The sequence below is a fragment of the Rhinolophus sinicus genome, linkage group LG01 (genome assembly GCF_036562045.2).
Source record: "Rhinolophus sinicus isolate RSC01 linkage group LG01, ASM3656204v1, whole genome shotgun sequence".
NCBI classification, from domain to species: Eukaryota; Metazoa; Chordata; class Mammalia; order Chiroptera; family Rhinolophidae; genus Rhinolophus; species Rhinolophus sinicus.
Window position 1 is genome coordinate 6,769,882 of NC_133751.1, and position 27,780 is coordinate 6,797,661.

Below are 27,780 nucleotides of genomic sequence, written 5' to 3' on the forward strand. Positions count from 1 at the left end.
CATGGAGAATGCATGTATAGAACCTCAAAATGCGATCCTAAAACTTCACCTCCCCCAGACCCCTTCTAAGAGAATCGAATATGCTAAGTCTGGGGTCAGACCCAAAAATCTGCACTTATGAAGCATTCCAGAGGACTCCGATGTGTGTCTATATGGTCTATGGTCCATAATGTTTCTGACAAGTTCCCATTGTCACACCCAAGCCTAGTACCAGGATGAGCTCAAGACTGAATCAAGGTGAGAACTATTTAAATGAAATGCAACACTGTCACCTCCAGGGCATTAGCCAGGAGATCTGTTTGGGGGAGAAAAGAGAGTCCTGAGCTGCAATTATAAAAGATCTAAGATTGTCTACCTCTTCTTTCTCCTGTACAAAGAAGGAATTACTAGGGAAAAGCATGAGACATGAGATTTTTCTTTAAAATGATGCTCCAGTTTTACTGAGATACGTTGAGATGTTTTATGGATTGTATCACATGACCCAGAAGGAGGTTTACGTCATTTATTTTGGAGTTTTTATCTAGTACTTTGATAATTTAACTTAGGTGTAACTTGAAACAAAGCATCCCACAAAGTATTCATTACCTCTTTTTCCCCATCCCCAAATCGGTATTTATGAACCTTCCCAAAATTACCAATCCAGTTTAACTGAATTTGACAAATTATATTAATATTATACAGCTATCTGAATGTAGTTACAACAAAAAGTTAAGCATACAACTACATCAGTGCATTACAAAATTAATAAGTAGGCAAGATTAGATAATAAAAAACAGAACAGAAAAGCCAACCTTTTTCCTTCTTCCCCTTCTAATAATACATGGTTCATGTGGGGGAGTGTTCCTTGGTGGCCCCAAAAAAACATGCGGAAAAGCCACATGGAGGAAGATGCCCGAGATTCCCTCACCATACACATGAGAAAAGAAGTCATCTGGGACTTTCCAGCCCCAGCAGAAACCACGTGGAATGGAGGCAAGGCCTGCCCAAATCGGACAACTGCGAGCAAAGAAATGGGTATCGCTTTTAAGCCACTGTTTTGCCATGGTTCGTTCAATAGCTATGGATAACCTCAGCATTTTGTAAGCAAACAAATATAGAAGAAAAATTGCAATGTACCTGTTTGCAAAATGTTTAAAAGTAAACATCTTCTGAAATAAAAGATCTTGAACGAGAAAAGTTCTGACGTACTGTATCAGCACACTTCTTTAACAAGTAACTCGGGACTCCCATCAGACGGTTAACGAGCAGAGAAGGGGGTCAAGACTTCAACTCCAGACTAGAGGCCCATCCACACCCACAAACAAAACAGTGTAACACGAGTAAATAAACCCATAGATGGTCTCTCGGAGTGCTCGCCTGACTAAGAACATAGAGTGGAGTTTGGGAACTGGTTTGTGTCCTTGCGGAGCGGCAGCCATGAGTAGTAAAAAGTACTGTCACCTGCTCTTAGTAAATGGCAACCGTGGGCAAGTCTGAGAACAGCATATGCCATGTGCAAGGCGTCCTGGATACCAGGAGAAAAACAGATCCTGCCACAGCAGCTCAATCTAGCAAAGGCCACAAATACAAATGACTGCTACATAGCATACGCCGTGCACAACGTGAACTCAAAAGGAACCCAATGAGCACATAGAAGACGGGCTGTTCTTTCTACCCCATTCTTGTCTCCTTCCAGGCAGGTTAGGAAAGACTAAAGGAAATGACATCTGAGATGAGTAACTAAGGTTATAAAAGAAAAGACTTCTTCTCCCAAAATCTATCAGCTAAGGGTTAAAATTTAAGCATTCTAATATTGCTTCCATTTGGGGGCACATTTGACTGCTTTGTTCCCCAAGTGTCTCTAGCATCTAAATCAGGGCCTGTCACATAACAGGCACACAAACAATTGTTAAATTTCATTTTAACTCCTACAGTACGACCCTGGGCAATTCACTCAGCATCATTTACAAAAGATGAATAATGGCTTAGAGTTGTTTTGCGAATTAAATGAGATACTATGTGACAGTATTTGGAAAATGATAACAGGCAATAAAAAGTTTGGATGGCATTACTATTTGGGAGAAAAGTAGCATCGGTTTCTTTATTTAATATATCAAGCACCTACTATATGCCAGGCTCTGTGCTCCACAGAAAATCCTGTAAAAGAAGCACAATGTACTCCAAAGGAAATGAGAGGAAAGCAGAAGAACATAACACAGGTGGAGAAATGTAAGCTATTTAGAATAGCTCTGGAGTGGAGCAAATATGGTAGGGTTGCAGAAAAAGAGGCTGCAAAGGTAAGCTGGGGTCCAACTATAAAGAGAACTTGACTACTTTAATATATTTGATCTTCATTCTATGCAAATGAGAATCATGGAAGATGGCAGGCTGTGGAAGAGCTTAATCAGGGTGGGAGTAGGTATACTAGGAGGGGGTGAGACTGACAGTACAAAAAATAATTAAAAGAAAAACTGATTTGTACGGACACTATTACAGCTTCAGTAAGTACACATTCAAAACAGTGCGTAATCCATGCATTTACCTCTGTTCTCTCACAAAACTCCACTGAAAAGAAAACCCATGTTAAAATCAGTCAAGTCAAAAAACGATAAAATAAGAAAGACAATGATGGACAAACAAGTTTTTAGACAATGGAAAGAAGATGGACAGGGGTAGCAGACTTAGAAGAATGAAGGAAACCACAGAATAAGTCTCTACACTTGGACATACCAAGGAAACTGCTACCATGTTTCCCCGAAAATAAGACCTAGCCGGACCCATCAGCTCTAATGCATCTTATTTTATAAGACTGGGTCTTATATTAATTTTTGCTCCAAAAGACGCATTATAGCTGATGGTCCGGTGAGGTCTCATTTTCGGGGAAACACGGTAACGTACTCTAAAACCTGGAAAGGCTCAAAACAAAAACATATTCTCTGGTGGGTACCAGACTAATCAGGGGGAATCACCTCCATAAATTATATAAATGTCTAACCACTATGCTGTACACCTGGAATTAAAATAATATTGAATATCAACTCTAATCTAAATTTTTTTAAGTTTTGTTTTAAATTCTGGCTCTGTCCACTGAGAGCCTGGGCGCATCCACCCCTAACAGCACCGAGCATGCCTAGTGCTCAGATCTTGGTTTCTACATACCATTCTCCACGAAAAAGAATCAGAGCTCTACACAGAAAGTTCTCATACTTGACACCAAATGCACAATCCATAAAAGAGAAATTTAATAATGTGCACTTCATCAAAATTCAGAACTTTTGCTCTCAAAAAGACTATTAAGAGAATGAAAAGACAAGCTACAAATTGGGAAAAAGTATCTGCAAACCACATACCCAACAAAGACCTTGTATCCAGAATCTATAAAGAATCCTAATAACTCAACTGTTAAAAAAAAAAAAAAAATCCAATCAGAAAATGGGCAAAAGACATGAACAGATATTTCACCAAAAAGGAGACACAGATGACAGAGCACATGAAAAGCTATCTAACATCATTAGTCATCAGGGAAATGCAAACTAAAAACCTAAGTGGCTATCACTGCACCTACTAGGACAGCTAAACAGAAAAACAGTGAGAACACCAAATGTTGGGGGTGCTGAGAAACTGGATCCCTCCTATCAGGCTGGTGAGAACATAAAGTGGCACAGACACTCTGGAGAATAGTCTGCGAGCTGCTTACAAAATTAAACATGCACTTATCATACGACCCAGCAATCACACTCTTAGGCATCTACCCCAGAAAATGGAAAGCTTACTGTTTACATAAAAATCTATACTCAAATGTTCAAAGTAGTTTAACTCGTAATATTATACAAAATACTGGAATCAAACTAAATGTCCTTGAATGTGTGAACGGTTGACCAAACTTGGTACGTCCATCCAATGAACTACTAATTCAACAATAAAAAGAAATTTCTGATACACCCAACATCAAATGCACCTTCAGGGCATTGGGCTTAGTGAAAAAAATTGATCTTGAAAGGTTACATATTGTATGACTCCAGTCATACAACATATTGAAAAGACAAAACTACAGACATGGAGAATAAGTTCATGATCACAAGGTGGGTGTTGGGAATACAAAGAGGTAGCAAAAGAGAGTTCTTTTAAAGTGACAGAACAGCTCTGTTATCTTTACTGTGGGGGTACGTACACAAATCTACACATGGGATAAAGTTACAAAGAACACACACACACAAATGCAAGTTTAAGAAACAGTGAAAACTGAACAAGGTCTGTAATCCAGTTAAAAGAAATGCACCACATGCCGATTTCCTGGTTTTGATGTTGTACTAGGGCTACATAAAACTTCACATTGGAAGTTGGGTGAGGGGCGTACATGGGACTTTATACTTTTGCAACTCCCTGAGTTTACAGTTATTTCAAAAAAAAGATTAAAAGAAAAGGGGAGGGAAAAGCCAGGGCTCCTTGGAAAAATGGCCAATTTCAATTCTAAAGTTAGACAGAAGTAGTTCAAGATAAGCATGGAAAGTTCTGTAAAAATGATGGAGACGTGCCAAAAGGTCCAGAAGCCAATGTGAAAGGGCTTCCACTGGAAAAATCTGGGATACCTGGAACATCAAAATCAATAATTACAGTAATGGATTACAACCCACTGCATAAAATAGAAAACCAGGTACCCACAGTGATAGAAACTGAGAGTAAATTAAAAATCTGATTACTAATGGAACATTTAGTCTCAAAATACCTTTACACAAAATACTTATTAATTACAAAGGGGAGGGAAGTAACGAAAATGGAGAAGTCTGAAGGCACCACCGTAGTCAAGTGACCAAAGTGAACATTATCGGTCATGGGACACACTGAAATCATATGTCTCTTATAGCAGGCACAAGAACCGCCCACCCAAAGATGCCCACATCCTGATCCTTGGAACCTATGAAGGTGCCACTGTGCATGGTAAAGCAGAACTAAGGTTGTGGAAGAAATTAAATTTGCTAATCAGATGACCTTAAAATAGAGATTATTATCCTGGATTATCCTGGTGGGCCTAATGTAACCGCAAGGGTCCCTAAAAATCAAAGACAGGGCAAGAAGAGGGAGAGAGAGACGGCATGAGATATGGACTAGGCCCTAAAGTTGCTGGCTTTGAAAATGGAGGAAGGGAGCCAACCACCAGGAAGAAGTGACCTCTAGAAGCTGGAACAGGCAAAGAAAGACATTCTCTTATAGAATCTCCAAAAGGAATGCAGCCCTTCTGGCACCTTGATTTGAGCCCAGTTTAGATCTATTTTAGACTTCTGAAAGTAAATTAATAAATTTGTTTTTAAGCCACTATATTTGTGGTAATTTGTTACAGCAGAAATAGGAAACTAACAATACACCACCTAACAATGAAAGGAGAAAAATACATCACTTCTACATTTCTGCAAAGATGCCCAACCTACATCTAATATGAAGAAACATTAGACAAACGCATTGAGGGCAACTCTATAAAATAACTGGCTTGTGGTCTTCAAAAACATCAACACCATAAAAGAAGAACAGCTGAGGAACTGTTCTAGATCAAGAGTTGAAAACACATGAAGACAAAAATGTGTACGTGATCCTAGACTTATCCTTCTCCTATAAAGGACACCACTGGGTCAAGTACAGAAACTTGAATGGAGTCTTAGTGATCAGACAGCTGTAACGGATCCACGTTAAATTCCTGCCTTTCATGGTTGCATTGCTGTTATGCAAGAGAATGTCCCCGTTTGTAGGAATTATGCACGACAATATTCAAAAACCAAGAGACATGTCAACAACTTTCTCTCAAATGGTTCAGGAAATAAGTCATTCGTATTATACTGCAACTTTTTTTGAGTTTATTCAATAAATAAGTAAATAAAATAAAGGTAGTAAGACCCCGAATTGCAGCCCAAATCCCATTCAGGCTGGCAACTACCATGTCCCCAAAGAGCCCAGAGGCATATTCTTCGGGGAAAATGAACAGAGGTTCTATAACTTGAAGACACCAAGCACAGCAGGGAGTAGGTTTGAGGCACAAAATGAAACACTCCAGTCCCCTTCCCCAGTTCTGCTTGCAGATCAGCAGCAGCAGCAGGAATACACATTCCCTCTCTGAACCCAAGCATGGAATTGATGGTTTCCATCAGGAGACACCAAGAGCCCAGGAGTTAAGAGCCCTAGGGATACCCCGATTCCGGGGTGCCTGAATCACTGGACTCAGCCAACAGTGAACAGCTTCCCTGCCACAAAGAGCTTCCTTCCATCAGCTTTAGCGAGCCCTACCCTTCAATACAAGCCACCAGCCCAGGGATGGCTAAATATCTGAGGAAAGTTGCCAACATTAAAGACAGAAATCAAAACAAGCAGAAAAACAGGAATCCAGAGGAAACTGACACAATGCCATGAAGGAGGGGGGCGGGGAGATGTTTAACGATTAACATGAATTTGCTGAAAGAAGTAAAAGAATATATGTATCCACGAAGTAAAAACAAAAATGCCAGTGGGGAAAAAAATGGCAGAGAACAAAAGATACCCTGATGGAAGCTAGATGTTAAAAATATCTCCCAAAAAGGGTAAAAAAAATACACAGAAAATAGACAACAAAATTAAATGTCACTTGAGAACACCAAAGAGAAGAAATTATCAAGGAAATTACACAAGAAAATTTCCTAGAGCTAAAGATGTGCATCTCCAAGGTCAAAGGATGGGTCCAATACAAGGAACACACCTGGGCCACAACATCACTACAAAACTTCAGAACACCAGATATAAAGGACAGAAGCTTAAAACTTCTTGGGGTGGGGGAGGTGTCACATAAAGGACCAAACTTACTAATAAATTAATAGATCTATGCAACATTTATTGGCTGCTAACATCACAGAACCAGGTATTTGTGACTTCTGTGGGAAATACAACACCCATGCAGTATTCTCCCCAGAGAGAGAGACAGACAGACAGAAGAGAAATGGAATTTCATCAAGCCTCTAGATCTTACCACCAAGCACCAGGAAATACAAGGGACAGGGGAACATGTCAATGACACCACAGAGATTCATTGAACAACATCCAGGCTGTAGGAAACTACAAGACAGATGACACAGTTTCTCCTTATTTGTTATAAAGAGGGAAGAAAAAGATACAGAGGACAACCAACAGATTACAGACTTAAGAAATATGTCAATCAATTGACAATTTATGGATCCCAATATGAATAAACTGTTTAAAAAAGATAATTATGAGGCAATCAAGGCAATTCAAATTCTTACTGGATATTTAAAGAATTACCGTTAATCTTTTAAAGGCATTATAATGGTTTTGGGGGCCACAGCCTAAAAGCTAATCCTTATCTTTTAGAGACACATACTGAAACACTCACAAGTCCAATTATGTACTTGGGTTTACTTGCCAAAACTCAAAGGGAAGGGGGTAGACAGGAACACAGCTGTTTTGCAAGTGGCCATCAGCTGATACATACTGAAGCTGAGTGAGGAGCACACGGAGTTCATTATGTTCTCTAGCTTTTCCACACTTTGGGGTATTTTTAATGGAATCCAAAATACACATTCTATCTGCTATATGAAGCTACAAGACCATGAAGCAATACATTCAAAGTTCTCAGTAAAAACTATATTCAAACTCTGTACCCAGTCAAAACTTTTCATTATGAGGGATAGCAGATTAAAAATATTTTCAGACAATGTCTCAAAAAACCTCTCACGCACCCTTTCTCAGGAAGTACTGAAAACTGTGCTCCAGGAAAATGAAAGATAAAAACAGGAAACATTAAGGTCAGAGAACCAGGAAACAGGAGATCCAACCTGCTGGAGATACGCAGAGGGCATTCTATCAGGCCCAGAGAGCCGGAAGTCCACAGAGCAAACGCATGGTGTCCCCTAAGAAGGTTCCCAAGGGGAAGGAGAGCAGAGGACGAGGCAACTAATTATCTACTATGTTTGTTCAAAAAACTATATTGAGAAGCTACTGGAAGGTATGGGAAAACTCAGTCACAAGTACCTAGAAAACAAAGCCAACGGAAATACAAGACAATTGCTAATGCCAGGAAAAACAAAATTATACAAGGAGGGAAATGTAGTCAGAGTATACAATTCGGCTCCATGGTGAACAAGACTTACACAGTCGTAATTAAACATTGAATACGTTTAACGAAAAAATGTGTAACTAAAATAGATGGAAAAAGAGAAGTGTTAAAGCAGGTGGTTTAAAGTTAAACACTCATCTACCTTAACAGAAAGCCAGTAGATAACGTCTTAAATTTTAAGTCAAATACAAAAACAGGGTCAGGGTTACCCAGCGCGCCTCCACTCTCCCCCTTCTTCCTTTGTAACACAAGTTAATTATGTTCCAAACCCACTTGCATACTCACCCCACTTAGGCATGTGCTCAGGAAAAAGCATGCCCAGCTCCAGGAGCGTGCCTAAATGGAACCCCACTTTCCTTTCTAGTGAGTGTCAGAAACAGGCATATATAACGCAGGAGATAAATCTGCCAAAGACTTTCTCAGCAAAGTTTCCACAATCTTATTTAGCTACCAAAAATAATAATTCCTCTCCTTTCTCTGGACATTGTTGTGCTCGATACAACTCCTGAAACTGTTGCAGCCATCTTATTAATGTGAGGATATAGCAGCCAAAAACTTAAAAAGAGGGAGATGGAAAAATTGGGGCCCTGAAGACATGAGAGTGCCATCAAATCAATTAGCCCAAGAGCCCCCATTTTCCAACTGTGATTCCAACTGTGAGCTAAATTCTTAGTTGAAGCCAGTTTGGGTCAGGGTCTTAATGCTTGCATCCAAAAATCATCCGAACTGATACAATCAGCATATTACTTAGAAACAGAGGAAATGAGCAGAAAAAACAGCTAAGAGTTGAGGTAAAAGTGCTTACCCAGGGGGCAGAGCGTGCCAGCTAGTAGGCATGGCACACAGTGCCACGAATGTTTTGGATGTCCCAAGAACCCCTAAAGACCTCAGGACACCCAAACAGCCTCTTCTTTTTTGTCCATGCAGACCCTGGCCAGGGTGAAAAGTTTGGGGAGCAGGACTAGGAGCAGTGAGGGTGCACCTGGGACAGCTCTGTTTCAGTATGAGCCTTTCAGAAGTCTTCAATTTTGATCACATGCATATTAAAACTAAACATTCTTTAAAAAATGACTGCAGTAAGCAAAAAAGACACTAAAGATCTGATCTGTAGAGAGGTCATTAACAATAATATAAAGAAAGAACTTAATTGACGATTATTTCAGAAATAAAACTCAAGAGGGCTGAGTCACAGAGTAGATCTGAAAGTGACAGGAGAGGAACAGTTACAAGGAATCAAAGACTGCATAGGTGTTGCTTCTTCGGGGACATTTCTCAATCACAAAGTGCAAACAAAACTGCTGTTTATTGTGCATTACACTGGTTGGACTCTACTAGATGCCATCCACCAAACTCTCAAGTTTTAAAAACTTGAGATGCTGAGACACAGTGATACCAGAAACCCTTCATTCAGCCATGTGTTAAGAGTTAAATGAGATTCTACGTCTAGACGCACAATGCTCAAAATATGCCCAGTTCCCACTCTCGTGACATTCATCTAGTATTTGCTACACCATATTCCACAGAAGCAATACAGAATAACTGAGAGAGAGGGTTCAGCCTGGTTTGAATCCTATCTTACCAACCACAAGAAAAAAATTACTTCACCTCTAAGCTTTTCATCAGCTAAACGAAAATAATACCTTACTAGGTTGTGGTATGTGTGTGTTTATAAAGTGTTCACGCAAGCTTAATAAAGACTGGCCTCACTACGTTAACATGTGAAGAGGAGGTTTCCTACAATACGCTAATGTGTGTTGCGCATCTCCCAGAAGGTCATTTCCTCCAAGTTTACTTCCTTCGCGCCATGCCTCCTCCAGGAGTGAGGAGCAAACAGAAGCTCCTTACTGGTTCTCCTGCTGCTAATCCACTAGGACTGATTTCTACTACTGCGTCCTCATCCCACCAGCCTCTTAATGTTTTTTACCACTATTTAGCATCCACTCTTGTAAATCTTTATAATCACAGTTATAAGATTGTCTCGGTCTTTCCTGCTAGCCCGTCAGCTTAGAAACAGAGGGAATATCTTTTAGACTGACTGCTCAAGCACCCGGGAAAACATAGTATGGTAACACTAAAAACACCTTCTCAAAGAAACAATGCATGCATTTTAACTTCATTCTTTCAGTCATTCAACAAACATTTACAGAGTCTTAAATGTGCCCGAGTCCTAGGATACAGCAATGAACAAAACAGATGCACTCTCGGCTCTCAAGCAGCTTAGTCTAAAGACAGCAGGCCAAAACCTCCTAAGAGCTACAACATTCAGGTAGAACAAGAGTAAGCGATGAGACGGTGGTGTCTGGAAACCTAACCTAGACTGGAGGGAGGGGATGGCAGAGTCAGGGAAGGCTTCCCTGAATAGACGATATCTAACTTGAGACCGAAAAGATGAGGAGTCAGTAGGACAAAGTCCTCTGCACATCACTAACTCTTCATAACACTATAAACTGTAAGTACGTATTATCCCCATTATATAGACAGAGAAACGAAGGCTCAGAGAAGCTTCCGTACTTGGGAAAAGGCAGGGCTAGGATTCAAAGCCAGGCATCTAGATTAGACTCCATAGAATGCACTCTTCATCACTACACTGTTTGTAATGGACAGACTCGAAGGTGGCTCTCGTGACACAGCTTCCTGCTGTTCCTGCCCTTCTGTGGACCTTTCCCCTTGACCCAGGACCTGTGACTTGCTTTTAACCAAGAGAATATAGGAAAGGTGATGGATGTCATTTCCACGGTTATGATATAGAAGATAGTGCCACTGTCTTGCGAAGAGACTCTCTCCGGCAGTGTCTTTGAGAAAATGAGTGGCCATGTTGGGAGGGACCACACAGCAAGAAACTGAAGGCAGACGCCAGCCAACAGGCAGCGAGAACCTGAGGCCCTCAGTCCAAAAGTGCACAAGAAACTGAATTCCACCAACCAGTGTAAGAGCTTAGAAGAGATCTTTCCCCAGCTAAGCCTCAGATGAGACAACAGCCCAGCCAACATCTTGACTGCAGCCCAGCTAAGTTGTGCCCAGAAATCCCACCCACACAAACTGGGAGATTATAAATGTGTTTTAAGCTCCTAACTTTGTAGTAATATTGTTACAGATCGAGAAATAACTAACACACTGTTGCTTAATAAAGTTCTTCCGCCATATCTGGTACTTTGCTGAAATGGTGATTTTCAACTACTCTTAATTACACATCAAGCCAACTTCAGATAACAGGAACAATTGTTCTAAGCAAAACTCATGTACCAAAATGTCAACATGAACCACAATCTGACCCTGAATTTTACAGTAGCCATTTTAACCACTTTGTCTGCTAATAGTATTATTTCTGTCATTTGTCTATTTTGATATAACTGAGTTTTCTGTTGTCTTCAAATTCACTACACTTTTCTCTGTACTGTCTAATCTGCCATTAATGCCATCCAGTGTATTTTTCATCTGTTTTCACCGCTAAAAGTTTTATTTGGGTCTTTTTCTACCTTTCATGCCTCTGCCTAACTTTTTGAATATATGGAATACAGTGAAAATAACTGCTTTAATGTCCTTGCCTAACATCTGTCAGTTCTGGGTTGATTTCAGTTGATTGATATCCTAAGTCACATTAACCTGCTTCTGTACGTATTTAGTAATTTTTTATTGGATGCTGGACATTTTACATTGTTGAGTGATGGGTTTTGTTGTATTTCTTTAAAGAGTGTTGGACTCCGTAATGGCAGGCAAATACTTCACTTTCAGATTAATTTGCTCCTTTCAAGGCATGTTTTTAAGCTTTTGTTCAGACAAAGCTAGAGTAGCCTTTACTTTAGAACTAGTTTATTAGCCTCACTACTAAGACATGATCCTTCTGGAGTTTTAACGAACACAATACATATAAAGACATCTTTCTACTCTGCCTACAGGATACTCAAATATTTCCCAGCCCTGTGTGAGAGCTATGAGAATTGTTCTACTTACAACATCCCAGTGGATTCCTTCCCCCCAGAATTATGAAACTGCACCCTACACATACACAGATTGGTATTCAGTCAATTATTTAAGGGGACAACGAAGATTTACAGAACTTTCTCTGCATAGCTCCCTTCTTTCCAGAACTCTGCTCCTCAAATTAAGAACCATTTTGGCCTCCCCCAACTCCAATCTTTGTTTCCTTAACTCAGTGAGACCACATGGCTCTATCTGGGATCACCCTCACTGCACTGAGATCTGAAAACTGCCTCCAGGCAGAAAGCTAGGCCATCACAGGGCTCACCTTGCTTTCCATCGGTCAGAGATCTCAGTTCTGCACTGCCTGTTGTTCAATATCTGAAAACAGTTACTCAGGTATTTTGTCCAGTCTACTAGCTATTTATAGTGAAGGGTAAATTCAGAATATTACAGCCTTGTAGTCAAAAGAAGAAATCATGACTCCTGACTCTGATTTTAAACAGTTTATAAGCTACAACTCCTAAGTACACACACACACATCATCTACCACATTATGCCATCTTTATTTTTATCATGACATTTATCACTCTTTGTCATTATGCTATTTGCTTTATGGCTTAGTCTACATTTCACAACAGAATGTAAACTCTGTGAGTGCAGAGATCTTATGTATCCTGTCACTCGAGTCCCAACACCTAGAACATATCCTGGCCTAGAACAGGTACTCAAATTCAACAAATTCATTAAATCAATAAGCAAACTGTTTTGTAAATATTTCACTTAATATACACTGTGACCTCTTCTCATTAGTAAATTCTGATCTAGCTGCAGGTATCACTGACTCTGGAGAGTTCCTTAGAATTGTCTATTATCTTAATTAGCAACATCTAAGTAAAGGTTCTTAGTTGCAAGCAAAAGAACCTAACTGGCTGTGTTGAAACTGAAAAGCAAGCTATTAAAGAATATTAGACAACTTGCAGAAAACCCCAGGAGGGCCAGGCTGCAAGGCTACATAATCAAGAACAGCCAAAAATCAAACCACAGATCTGGTCCAGTGGAGACAACATAGGATTTGGTCACTGCACTTGTCCAGACCACTGACACCGGGAACTAAATGCTACAGCTGTATGTCACTGCCCGCCTCTGGAAAACAGAGCTGCGATCCCCCCTGCACTGCAGGCCATAGATTCTACAAGTGCAGCTTCTGCCCAGCACTGGCTCTAAGGGAGTGCAGTGGAGGCTCCAGGTCACATGACTGCATCCCAACCCCAAAAGATGCAGAAGAAGTGGGCAATTAGCTTTCATAAGGGAAGACTTCCACCTCCCACCAAATTCTTAAGGTAAAGAATTGCCCAAACAGAAAGCTGTTAGATGTTCTTGTTTATTATCCAAAAGACTAATGAACCAGTAGCACAAGGCATCAGTCCCAATATGCCAGAACTTGTATCTATTTCTTCAAATCATGGGTTATGGAAGCTCCATTTTTCTCTTTCTTTTCTCTCTAAATGTTTTTAGGACACTTTACTGTTCACTGGGTTTTTTGTTACCTGGAGGCAACATATGCAATCTACCACAATTAACCTTAAGCAAATTTACTTCCCTGAATCTGTTTCCTAACTTATAAAACAGATACTGCCAACCATCTTGTAGGGTTGCTGAGTATATTAAAATAACTAATAATGAGTGTCTGACCCATACCAGGCAATCAATTAATACGAACTACTGCTGCTATTAGTAAATGTAGCTTATTTTTTAGGAGGAAAAACTCACCAATTTACATGAACAGCTTTTTCTAAAATATGCCAACAGGCTGAAGATCCATGTCTGTGTTTTACCTCAGAATTATGTTGTCTCCCTTCGCCCCTACGTTACCAGAAGCAACAGTAGTCTAACATGTTGCCACTGAAACTAAGTTCAAGAACTAAATGGATGAAGGGATGGATGGATGGGCGGACGGACGGACAGACTGCTCACTCTGACCACAAGCCATGTTCCCTTTACATTTCTCTCCAGTAAGCTCTGACTATATCAAACAACTTCCTGAAGGCAGGGGCCACTACTATGTCCCAAGAGCCTAGCAGGGGCCAGACACAGAGACCGTCCGTAAAATCTGAGTGCTTGCCTTTCTAAATATTTACTACAGAAACTAGTCACTGTGAAAGGTTTCAAACTATTTTAAAACAAATCCCTTACGAGCTTTTCAAAAGCTCACTCCCCTGACAAGATCAACAGCGTCAGTCGTTTTCTAACTACAAGATGCTTTTTTTTTTTTTTTGAAAATCCGTCCGATGCAATGACTTTCCCTCAACCATTCTGGTTCTGTTATCCAAACTTGAAGCAGAAGTTAAATCCAGAACGCATCCAAACAAACCCCTTTCCTCATTTTTGTCACTCGTTAAATGAAGTAAGCTAAATATTTTAAATGTGAACCTGAACAGCTACTACAAATGCTGGATTGCCAGATATAATTGTTGAACGAACCTCACTTTGTTGGCTCGGAATCATGAAGAATATCTATAATTTAAAACCACTCCAGGGGCAGCCTGATGGCTCAGTCGGTCAGAGCGCGAGCTCTTAAGGTTGCTGGTTCAATATCTGCATGGGATGGTGGGCTGCACCCCCTGCAACTAAAGATTTAAAACGGCGACTGGACTTGGATCCGAGCTGCGCCCTCCACAACTAGAGTGAAGAACGACTTGAAGCTGATGGGTCCTGGAGAAACACGCTGTTTCCCAATAAAATTTAAAAATAATAACCATAGTAAATTTTTTAAAAACCACTCCAAATGACCACTAAGGATTGCATCTATTTCAATAAACTACTAACATTATGTACTCCTTTAAAAAAGAACACACTCTTTCCACTCCATATTCCCAATATCCAGCTTCTAACAAATGTTTCCTTAGTGCTTACTTACTATGTGCCCAATACTGGCCAAACCGGAGTCCATGCCGGGGAGCAGGACACCAAAGCCCGTTCTCTGGAGGCATTAACCAAATAAGCACCAAAAGATTACCGACTGGGGTCAGCACTCAAAGAAAGAGTATAAGGGGACAGGAGATACTGAAAAAGAGGTGACGGGTGGAGGCTGCTTTCCCTGACAAAGGGACACCTGAGCTGAAACTGAAGGTCGACAGAAGTTTAACACAACCGCGATGACCGCTGGCTGAGGAAGCAGGACTCACGAAGAGAGGGATCCAGCGACCTGGGAAATAAAACTGCGTAAGTGAGCTGGAGACAGATCCTTCAGGAAGGGGGTCCTGTGAATAATTTGGTCTATACCCCGGAAGTCACGATAAATCATTAAAAGGTGTTTTTTTTTTAAAGGACAGAGAGCTTTAGTTCATCCACGTGCTCAAGTCCCTCTCTCATCTCTGTCCCATCTAGTGCACTTTCCTCAGCCCCTGCCCTTCCCTACGTGCCCGCCTCCTTCACTTCAGCAACCAGCCTCCCTCCCAGCCATGGCCATGACTCCTAGGCGCCAGTCTTCAAGTCCTTCCCTCTGATTCCAATACTGCTGAGTAACTGCGGGCCACAGGTGCATTTACCTAGTTTTACTGACATTCTGAACTGGACCACAGAACCGTTAGAGAAATACTCAAAAACTGAAATGAGACTGTAAAATACTCAATGAGATTCTAGAGATTTCTTGCTATTGCTGTTTTGAAATTTTTAATGAAACTATCTTCTATACCACAGAAATGTCTCCCAATAACAAATGTGTTTGATGTAAAAATGAAGTAAAAAATATCACTGTGATGACCGTTGCAGGTTTTTTCAAGAGTAAATGATCAAACCAGAACAAATTTTTCAGCAAACAGTATTCATCTTAAGGACTGGAGTCTTATTCATATCCAAATAAACTTGAACGCAAAGTAACTGTCCAGTGCTCAGTCGCAGCACCTGGACTAAACCTGAAACGATGCATAGCTTTGCATGGCCCCTGTGCAAGAATGACATGCAAATTCGTGAAGCATTCCACATTTTTACGTCAACTGTAACTGAAAAAACAAATTTAAGTTTGGAAAGGAAACAAAAAATTAACTGTCAAAAGGACTCTAAAATGAGACCAAAATTTTGACCTTCAAAAAGCAACATCAAAAATTATTCAATTTCATAGACTATGTTCCCTTCAATGAAGCTGTATGTCTACTCTAGTCTGAGTCCTTAGCCTACTCTACAGACTACGACAGATTCCCCCTCCAGAACGTAACTTCCATGATGGCACAGACAGTGTAGCTTTTATTTTAGCATTGATTCCAGGGCCTACTTCCATGTTTGGCACTAGTAGGTATTCAATAAACAATTCTACCCACCTCAAAAGAGAAATGATTTTTAGGTGACTGTCTCCTAATAATACATGTGAAAATAATCTATTTTTCACAAAAATACTAAGACACTCAGAATACATTAAAATCTCACATATTCAACTACTCTACACTTGTCAAACTGTGATCATGATACAACCTTTTGCCTTCCAGGCTCACAGGTTCTAACACTGCCTTCTGCCACTGCCCCGTGTTTTAGCTCATCTTTAATGGTGCTACAAATTATTTCCACGTGACCCTAACGGAAGGTTTGAACTAGAATAATAATTCTATCTTGTTCGTCAACAGTTCCTTCGAGTCCGCGGTAGGATCTGTTCTAAACTGTCCCATCAAACTCATCTTTCCACTCCTACAACCTTGTACGCACTATACTGCCACCAAAGTTTAATTCTCTCCCATCTTCAAAATCTTGGCCACACTGCTGTTTGAATCCAGAAATATTCACTTTGGTCTGTTGACAATTAAATAATTAAGAAATTTTTCAGGTGTTCCAAACTTGGGTTCCCACCTGTCTTGTCCTTTTTACCTCTTCTTATTCCTCATGCCTATACACCTAAAACAGGCCTTCCTTCCAACTCCTGCTCCTTATGGTGACATCTCCTAACCCACAGGTAAATCATCGCTGCCCTCTGAAAAACCTTCAACTGCCCCCAAATTCAAATTCCTCATAATAGTTAAGACCCGTCATTCTCATTTCTCACTGCAAGTATCCTTTATCCCTCCCCCAGCATAACACATAACCCCCTCCGTCATTCTCCAGTCACCTTTCACTCACCACCATCACCACCACCACCACCAGCACCAGCACCACCGGCCGCCCACATGACCTCCTCCAGCACTGTCAATTCCCCAGGTTCTACTGTAAAAAGCCTCGCCATTCTTCAAGATCAAGACCCCATCCCACCGCCTCCCCAAAGGCATGCTCAAATCTCTCAAGTGTCTTACTGCCCGTGTTCTTCCAGCCTTCACATCAGGACTGCTAATAGTCAGCATCCAAGGTCGGACCTGTGTTAATGTTGTGTATATACACAACTATCTCAACACTAACAACAGAGGTAACCAAATCTCATTCACTTTTGTAGTCAAAGCTTCTAACACCACAATTCACATATCTAATATAGAGGATAGTCAAATGGTGATTTAACTGAAAAGAAACAAGAATCCCCTTTTACAATTTATCAAAGTATTTACAATTACAAGCATTCACAATTTATAAAAACAGTTTTTCATTCAACAGAATACAGAAAAATCATGTATGTGACAAAGAATGAATATTTGTTAAAGTACAAGACTTACAGTACCACTTAAGATGTTCAGACTCACTCGTAATTAAAGAAATGAAAGTCCAAACAACTAGATATGATTATTCACCTATAAAATTGACAAAGATTTCAAAACTTTGGTAACACCAGTATTGGTGAAATTTGGGAAAACTATGCAGTCTCAGACACTGCTGATGAAGTAAAAACTGGTGCTACTTTTTGGAAGACAATTTGGCGACACATATTGAAATGTGCACATACCTGGTGCAGCCATTTCCTTCTAAGTACTCTACATCTGCCGCTCACAGGACAGTCACATGTACATGAATGTACCCTGCAGCACTGTGCCAAAACATGAAAACAATTTAAATGCTCCTTAATGGAGACTGACTAGACTGTGGTACATCTATAAAATATGGAATGCTTCCCAACCACTGGAAAAAACAGAGAAACTCCATCAGCTGACATGGGAATATTTCTAAGAAAGATCAAGAAGCTTAATTTGCAAAACTGTGTGTTTAGCATGATCCCACTTGCTTTTGATTGTAAGTGCACAGACATGGTGTACCTACATACACACACCCTACAATGTCCATGCACGTCACTAAAAATAAACAGAAGCATACTAAACAGTTTGTAACACACATAAGCATTAAACATTTGATATATGTAATTGTACACATACAGGCACAGGACATTTCTTGTAGTAAAAACTAACAGCTATTACGGAGGAGCACAGAGGGAGGGGCAATGATTTGACACCATTCTATATGGCTTGATCTTTTTTTTAAAACCACGAGCATATATTACCAGTTGATTCTGAAAACCTAAAATTCCCTAGTTGATCAGAACAATACGTTTGAGTTACAGCATTACCTGTTTGCTAAGCTGGAAGACTGCACAAACAGGATGCTAGAACGGGAAAAAGGACACTCCTACTCCAGGAGTTACTCACTCAAGCGCAGTGGGCCCTCAGCAGTTATCCAGTTCCATCACCAACACTCTCAATGACAGGAGGCCAGTAAGTGCTAGTCTAATGCTCCTAATCTCTGGCCACCACAGGAGCCGCCATGAACCTTTGCAGGACTAGCCCACAAGCTGGGGTATCTCAAACCCGCCCTTCATTTTCCTCACGCAAGGGCACATGTGCCCTACTCCGCCCTCCCCTTCCCAAAAACCCCTCATTAGTGCAGGTGCTCATCTCCAATTTTAAAAAATGACACCCAGCTAATTGATAAAGTGTTAAACTGGTAACAGATAAGAGATATTCCTCTGGGAGTATTTCCATTTTAAATTAGGGAATCCAACTCTTACCTTAATCTAAAAGAATGAACTCAACAGTGAGAACCGCAAACAAACCAGATGAAGAAGAAATCCCGCTGAGGAAGCGCCTCCCTACCGTCTACCCTCCTGATGCTGCAGGGACACTGCCCTACCACGCAGCACTGACACCAACAATCCCTCACTGAAAACCTCACCTTGCCACCTTGAAACATTCATTTGACTAACTAACAATTCAGTGAGCCAACCATTCACTCACTGCCAATGAGCTCACACATAGAAAGCAACTTTCTGATGACAGGTATCCCTAAACATCCCAATGCAGCTGGTACTCCGTCCGCTGTCCCCCTTTTGTAAAAAGAACCAGGAATCAGGAAAACATATGCTAGTGCCAGACCTGCTTATTCGGAGGCACTAGTTAGTTGTTCAGTTTCTTTGCATGCTTTTCCTTCTCTAAAATGAGAGACATGAACTATACCAATGTTTCTCAATGTTCTACAGCATCAGGGTCAGCTGGAGTCCTAATTAAGAAAGCAGATTCCAGAGCATCGCTCCAAATCTACAGAAAGAGAGTCGATATGTATGAGCTTGGGAATCCCACAAGTTTGACAAGTGCTCCGGGAGACTGAGAACCATTAGTTTCTCAGGTCTCTACTAGATCTAGTAATATTCTCCATACTAGCTCAAAGGAAACCCAGATCTTTCACTTCTTTCAAAACCCACAGAAATTAAAGCGGAAGATAGCAGATAGCAAATGTATTTTTAAACATCACTGCTACCACCCTTCTTGCAACTTCAGTGACTCAAACATTTACTGAAAACCTGACAAGATGCAAATGTTATTCTTGTATTGTTTCCTGACAATATGAGCAGGAACACATACAATAGGGTCAAGGAGACTATTAGAACGAAATCCAAAAGCTCAGATTCCAAATACTGTTTCCATACACTGCAACACAGCAATCAAGAACCATGTTCATGTCAGGAAAATAATGTACTATCATACCCAAAAGTGCTTCACTGCTCAAAGTTTAGTGACATTTTTTCCTCATCTGACAATGTGTATATACTGTATATGCGGAAATACTGAGGAGCTATTTGAATTTGCACACCATAGTTCAAAAGATTAATGGCCAAATACGGAAAATAAAATTAATCAGTCCAATAAGTTGTATTTTCCAAGTTTGTTTCTTCCAACACATTTGAAAGTGTGACAGGCAATGTTTCATAATTCCCCATTCTTCCCTTCTTCAGTAGAAACAGATTTTGACCACATATCCCAGCCTCCTTTGCAGCGAAATGTGGCCACCTGACTAGGTACCTCCTGACCAACAGGTGTAAACAAAAGTCCTGTATGCAACTTCCAGGTTTGTCTTTAAGAGAGAGGCTGTGCCTTCCCCATGTCCTGTTCCCAGCCAGTGGCTGCAGTGGGCAGGTCTTGTCCTCTACAGAAAAGGATGTCTCCGTAAGCAGGGGAAAGCAACTCGACAAGGAACCAAGGTCCCCCTAGCGTGGAACCACCGCATCAGCCTTAGACTACTTACACTTACCTGAGAGAGAAATACATTTCTCATCTAAGCCCTGCATTTACTCAGAACACAGGCCCAAATCTTGTTTTATACCTAATGCATACAGAAAGTTTAAATTTATAATAAATGTCAAACAATAGCTACTTATCAACTCAGTAACGTTGGAATTCTAACGATATACTCTTGGATAATCCCACCGCTGAAATTATTGCTACTGTACCAACTTATACGGCATTTTACACTTTTTCAAAGCACCCCATTTCAGTATCTCATTTCACATTCTCAAAATCCTGGGCAGGACAGCTGGTGCTACGCACATTTGGCATATAGGACACTGAAGCTCTCAGAGAAGCTACTGTGCCCAAGATTGCACAACTAAGGAGTGGTCCTCAGGATTCAGCAAACAGGTTCCTCATTCATCATTCTGTGTACACACACATTTATATACCCCTGCTACGTGCCAGGCACTAGTTACAGGCGTGATCCAGAAAGAATTATTCCTGTCCAAATGTACAATCTAATCTAACGGTGAGAGACATTAAGTGAGTAACTGTATATAATATATACATGTATACATACACATACATATGAATGTATATGAATCAATTTCATAGTTATTTGTAATAAGGACTGGAAAAAAGCAGAGTCCTATAAAAATGCATGGCCAAGGAACCTTATATAAACTGGGGGCTTGGGGAAGGCCTCTCAGAAGAAGTAGCAGCATTTCTGCTGAGACAATAAGGATGAGTATGAGTAAAGAAGAGGAAGGGGAGGGAGAAGGCAGAAAAGAAGGCCATTGAGAAATTTACATCCATTACCTCCACAAGAACCCTATGGTAAGTGCCACTGACCCCATTTCAGAGCTGAAGAAACTAATGCGTAGTGAAATCACTGTGCTGAAGTTGCACTGCCAGGGAATGGTCCTGCTGAGATTTCAGACCTGCCCGACTCTGGAGTCTCTGCCAGGCACCATCTCCCAAGCCGGTCCTCTCTCCACAGCAACATACTGCCTCAACTGCTATCTGCGACAAGTTATCAAGGAGGCTTTGGATACATGTCACAGTTTGAGCATCTTTTTACCCAAACAATGTGCTAAGATGCCAACCTTAACCACAAAATCCCACAAGACAATCAAAAAAAAAAAAAAATCAACTCTTGTCATTGGATATTTCATACACTTAGAAAAAAGTAGGGGGTTTTCAAGAAAAGGGATGTTATCTAAAATCGAGATGATGCTGAAAACCAGTTTCATTCCATGTTAAACTAGCTCACTATTCCCATACACACACAAAATAGATATAAACAAGCATTTTAATTATGGGGAGATAAAACTCAAAACAATTCATCAAAAGTAAAGATAACATTTTAAACTATTATGCCCTATACATTGTATGCATATACATGCACACATCACTCAAACAAAAATATTTAAATACCTTGTCAAAACTTTAACCCTGATACAAACTTAAAAATCACCTTCTAGACAAGAGGATACATAGCTCTGGTGAAACAATCAATTGCCAAGAAGCCAAAATGGTTGTGTGTTAGCAAAAGGGATGCCTACAAGGACTGTATCATTTTAGGTGTTCAATGTATTGTAAGTTATTATCACCAATAAAGAATTTTAACTCATTATACAACTCCAAAAGTAGGACTTCAAGGCAAAAGCATAACTTTTAAAAAGCATTTAGCTGGTTTATACAACACAGTATTTCCAAATCATTTTGCTTTCATATACCAAAGAGTGAAACGAAGGCTGCTGGTAGCCACTGGGTTAGGAAACAAGACTTGTCTTTAATTACCTAACATGAACCTTAAATTATTTTAGTCATGTGAAGTCCACATTACACTTTGACATAACCAGTGGTCAACTTTACAGCTATAGCTTAACATTATAGCATTGACATAAGGCAAGATTTCAAAAGATTTCTTCATTTAGTGACAAGTGAAGAGAAATTATAGGTAATTTAAAATAATTTAATGATTTTTTCCAAGTAATTAAACAAATTTTAACCACCTGAAATGTCTAATCCAAAATTGTGCAATCCTTAGGTTAGGAATTACCAAAATTTCTCTAGCCATCAAAACACTGCCCAATGATCAAAATAATGCATGGTAAAAAGTCTTTTAAATGGCATAACCACTATGTATAAAGTGCTCTTAAACAAGTCCCGCAATTCACTTTGACAGGGCAAACTGTTAGTATCAAGTTTCAGGTGACCATGTTTGATAGTTTCAAGTAATATCTTTACTTCTAAACAGAAAATATACACAAGTATCTGGAGGTAAACCACGAAACACTCAACCCAAATTCTTAGTTCAGTTTAAATTACTGATAAGGAATGTAACAAAATTATGAGACTAATTAAATTTTGGGAGAGAAGAGCCAAGTTCTTTCTAAAGACTATCTGGAAGTTTTTCGGTTTTGCTGGGTTCTGGTTTTGCTGGGTTCTGGTTTTGCTGGGTTTTTTCTTGAGGGGGTAAAAGAGAAATTGCTTGGAGAGTGAGTGGGTTGGGGTGCATGTGTAGGAAATGTGAAAGTTCTTTGAAATAAGAGAAAAGCTCATTTTAAAGCAAAGAAAAACTGATAAACACCTTATCACAAATACCAAGTCACAAATGAAGCCCCCCTCTTCTATTATTAATCTTATATTTAATGTCACGTACAAGACAATTCCCTTCGCAATCATAACGAAGTTACTTCTATCCAAATTTTCTTCCCATAACTAGACTCTTGACAACAGTAAATATACATGTGAAAACATCCCTGGGCAGACTAAATTTCTAAGCTATTTATTTTTAAAATTGTTTTCAAATAATAAGTACTTAAAATTCAATACAAATTAGCATTTTCTTTGTACAGTTTCAAAACAAAATATGCATGCCAAAGGTCATACTATATCATGTGTTATAACAAGTTATCTTGAATTTTACTTTGGCACATAGTCATACTACTATAAAAACCTACATAAATCCTTTAAATACTAATTGTTACACTTACCACTCCCCCCCCCACACACACACATAACTTTCAGTTATAAACACAGTAACTCTTCGTAAATAAAACTAAAGGGCAGACATTGGGCAATATTCTAGAGGGGGGAAATTCTAACCAAGGGTCTTTTTTACTATCCACAACTCCCAAACAGGATATTGCATTAAAATGGAATATTTTCATTTATTTTGAATGTTACTGCCCCTAAAAGACTGGACTACCTCATTAATTATTGATCCCTAACAGTAATTTTGTGTTTAAGTTTCTAATAGGTCCCACCAATATGTCTTCAAAATGTTTAAGAAACAATCTTACACCTAAATTCCAAATTCCTAACAAAAATCTCACTAGATTACTTAGATCACTTAGTCCACCGCCCACCCCTACCAATAATGACCATTCATTCATTCAAGTCTATTCCTTTAAACAGAATCTTTTCTAAAGGAGTACGCCTTCACCTTAAAAACACAGAGATGACCCTTCCTTCTAGATTAATTTCTAAGCTTATGTCTCTTATGAACTTTTTATACTCAGTTTTGCAACTCGGTGTAAACACTGACAGGAGTCCTTAGCTTTCTGGCAAGGTTTGAAGTCTAGATGAATTTGGACAGCTACCACAAACAACACTGCTATTGCAAGGCAAATCTTCCAAAAGCACTGGAGTATTTTAGGTGTCATATATGTATTAAATATCTTAACTATAACCAAGTAAACTTTTTTCAGAGAGACTACCATTTCTTTGGAACTATCTTCTTCAGGTTAAAATCTTAGCATGTGAAATTTTAGTTCTAGTCTCACATTTACAGTCTATCCAAAAATACTCTTAAAGTAACGAAATTAAGACATGAGAAATTTAAGAAAACAAAAGCTAAAGGTAATTAATTCCACTGAATTATTAAACACCCCAAAATCAAAATATTAGCTATATATCCATTCTTAAACACTTTGTATAAGTAAAGCATAAGGGGTCACGGAAGAAATCTAAGTATTCAACATAAAAAAATAACTAAACATAACTTTACACAAAACTTTCTAATGACTCATCAGTACTTAACTGATGTCTGTAATTAAAACTAAATGTGAAGAACAAAACGCACCAAAGAATATTTTTTAATTCCTTCCATTCAAAAATTGTCTACATAGTTTTCTTGGGGGAGGGGGGACTGACAAGTTTCACTAAGAGGGTCTCATGTCAATCCACTTCGGCAAACCAGTTAATTTTCATACTAAACACTATATACATGGACACAATCTCTAGGTTAGAACCCTGAGTCATTACACAAACATAGCTCCAAAATTTGCCAGTGTTTATAATAATGAATTATAACCTAGTGATTAAGAAGATCCCAGGCAGGCTGGCTACAGACTCCTGGCTCTTGGAGTCCCAGCTGTATGACCTTGGATGAGTCACAGCAGTTTCCCCATCTGTGAAATGGGTAACAGTTCCTACCAGTAGGATAAGCCTGTTTATGTAAATAAAGCCCTGAGAATAATGAATGGCGCTCTTCGTCCAAATTTTTAAATCAGTGTGAAAACAACGTTTTAAGGTGGGTTTTTTTTTTTTTTTTTTTTTTGACAACTTGGGCGGAATTCAAGAACCAAACGGTGCTCACATTCAAGTGAGGCACCTAGATTACAAGATTCTTATAATCTAGGGTTGGATGAAAGGCACAGCCAAATAGTTGGAGTCGATCACTCACTGATTTTGCCATTTTTAACTATTTCGGGGAGGGGCCTTTCGCTAAGTGTTAAGATATTAGCAGTTTCGGGGGATCTAAGTGAGAGTAGGTTTGTATCTGGGAATAGACTTGTGAAGTTTTGCTGCAATACCCAGATATCAATTATAATTTACGAATTCTCAACCACCAATTCCTCCGGCTGCTAAACAGGTCATCACTCCACCTCGAGTGGCCGGGATCACTCGCACTCACGGCACAACTTCAGAGCCCGCCGAGTGCCCTCGCTCCGGCACACACCCCAAAGGGCCGCGGAGGCACCGGGCTCCCGACCTTCCCCGGCGCCTCGCCCAGCAGCCAGCCCCATTTTCTTAACCCGTGCATTGTCCTTGCGGAGAACCCCGGCGGTTCCCACACTGGAGGGGACCAAGAGGAGGGACGAGGGAGGAGCTGGGGGAAGAGGATGAGGAGGAAGAGGAGGAGGAGGAGGAAGACAACCTCCTCCCCTTTGCTCGGGCGACCAGTGAAGGTCTGGCGCTTTTTCCGGCCCCCAGGCCCCGGCTCCCGGGAGGCCGCGGCCCCTGCTCCCACCCTCCGCAACTTTCCCTCCGCTCGCACCCGCCTCTCCTCCGGGACCGGGCCAGTCGGGCTCCCTCCCCCGGCGGCCAGCCCCGGGCCGCGGCGCCTCCTCCTAAAATGGCAGGTCCCTCCCTCCGCCCGGCCGGCCTCGGCGCGGGCCCGGCTGCAGGCCGCGGGGGGAGCCGGGCGCCGGGCCGGGCGGGGCCGCGGCCCGGCCGGACACTCACCAGGACGATGGCGGGGCGCTCGCGCCGCTCCCTCCGGTGAGTCTCAGCCTCCGGCTCCCGCCGCTGCGCTCCCGCCGCGGCCTCCGCAGCCAGCGCCGCCCGGGTCGCCGCTCTCCGCCCCCGGCGCTCCCGGCTCCGCGGCCGAGCCGCAACCTTCTCAGTCTCTCTCCGGCTCGCGGTTCCAGCGGCGCCCGGGGCCGGGGAGGCGACAGCCCCCTCCCCGGCAAATACCGCAGTCCCCGGACCCCGACTCCCGGCGGCGGGGCCGCGCGGCCCGGCCCGGCGCGGAGGGCGGCGGCGGCGAGGCCGGGCGCCGAGTCGCGACCGCTCCCGGCGGCTTCTTCCCGAGGAGGATTTTGTAAATCTCACAAAATGGCGCGCGCTCCAAACCTGCGCAGCGAGAAGCGCCGGGGCCCGAGCGGCGGCGGCGGCGGCGGCTCCTCCGCCAGGAGAGCCCGAACCGCCCGCCCCCGAGTCCCTGCACAGACAGACAGACACTCACACACACACACGCACGCACACTCGCCCTCGCACACGCTCACTCACACACACACTCACACTCACACCGGTCCCGCCCGCTCGCCGGCGGCGGCAGCGGCACCAACAGCAGCAGCAGGAACAGCAGCAGCAGAAGCGGCGGCGGCGGCGGCGGCGCCCGCACCCCCCGCTTGGGGTGTCCGCTCCCTGAGCCCGACCTGAGCCGCGATCAGCAGCAGCGACGGCAGCAGTCTCCCCGGATCCCCCCGCCGCTCTTGCCGCCGCCACCCCCGCCTCACTCCAATGGGGCTTTTTATTATTATTCGGGCGGGAAGCGAAAGGGTTTAAAAAAAAACCAACCAACAAAATGGCGACGGACCGACCCGGTCGCTATAGCAACTGTCAATCAAAACGCAAAACCCCGGCTGACGTGCTGACGTCCTCCTCCCGCCCCCCGGCTCAAGCCGGTGGGCGGGGCCTGTTGCTCCGGCAACGGCAGATTCCGTTCCCTCCTTTAGCTCTCCCCCTCCGTACCCAACCAACCACCCAACCCCCTCAGGTCACGTGAAGGATAAATTCGGAGCTCGGGCCCGCTACGAGTGTCAGAGGAGGGCGCGTGATTCGCTCGGGGGAGGGAGAGGAGGAGGATGGCCAGGCGGAGGGAGGGGAGAAGAAGGGGGGCGAGGCGGCGGCCGGGCCCGTAAGCGAGCGCCTGCCGCCTCCCCTGCCGCCTGGCCGCGCCCCGCGCCCGCGCCGACTGCGGGCAGAGGAGCGCGCGCGGCCTCTGCGCCGCCACCCCCGGAGCCCTGCGCTTCCGCGTCGTGCGCCCGCAGCCCCGCCCGCGCCGGGGGGAGGGGGTCGGGCTTTGCGGCCGTGCGGGGACCCCCGGAAGCCCACCCCCGCGCGCCCTGGCCTAGGGCTCTCACCTTCGTTCCACGGTAGCGCGCCAGCCGAGGGAAGGCAGCCGGGGTGCGCACGTCCGCGCGTTTGAACTGTTCTTGGAAGGGCTCGCGTGCCCCCCTCGCCGGAAAATGCCCACGGAGGCCGCGGCTGGGGGTGGGGAAGAGGCCGCCTCCGCGTTTCAGACATCTCAGGAATTCCGGACGCTTCGCCCGAATCCGGGATGCCCCTGCGGCTGACACCTTGATTAAATCATGCCACACGGTTTGTGGAGCCACCAACGCCAACGTTCAGAAATTGTGGACGGAACCATCATAAAAACTTTTTAGGCTGTGCACGCTCTCCCTGGCGTTCCCACCTATTTCCGACCCCTGCCCACCTTGCTGTGCGCTGCCTTCTCGACCGGAATACCCCCTAAATTAACACGACCTATTACTGTAGCCTTGTTGCCCAACACCGTTGTCTTTTTCATGTACCATCTCAGTTTCCAGATTCTGAATTCGCCCACAATTCTTTATTAATATTCTGGCTTTCATT

At 42.4% G+C, this 27,780-nt stretch overlaps 1 protein-coding gene and 1 non-coding gene across 7 annotated transcripts in view; one reads left to right on the forward strand and one right to left on the reverse strand.

Annotated features, from left to right (window-relative positions):
• The window catches only part of DYRK1A (dual specificity tyrosine phosphorylation regulated kinase 1A), a 140,102-nt gene extending 112,554 nt beyond the window's left edge, over positions 1 to 27,548 (reverse strand). Inside the window, exon 1 of one of the 6 annotated variants that reach the window (XM_019730317.2) lies at positions 27,270 to 27,548. The gene's annotated coding sequence lies outside the window, so the exon portion shown is untranslated. Of the gene's footprint in view, positions 1 to 25,866; positions 26,007 to 26,703; positions 26,743 to 27,269 lie in introns of those variants that run through there. The other 5 variants (XM_019730315.2, XM_074325423.1, XM_074325414.1 and 2 more) reach the window with 5 other exon arrangements.
• On the forward strand, positions 15,876 to 15,977 carry LOC141568045 (U6 spliceosomal RNA). Its single transcript, XR_012491062.1, has one exon. It is a non-coding gene; the product is annotated as a U6 spliceosomal RNA (small nuclear RNA).
• Positions 27,549 to 27,780: the final 232 nt, after the last annotated feature.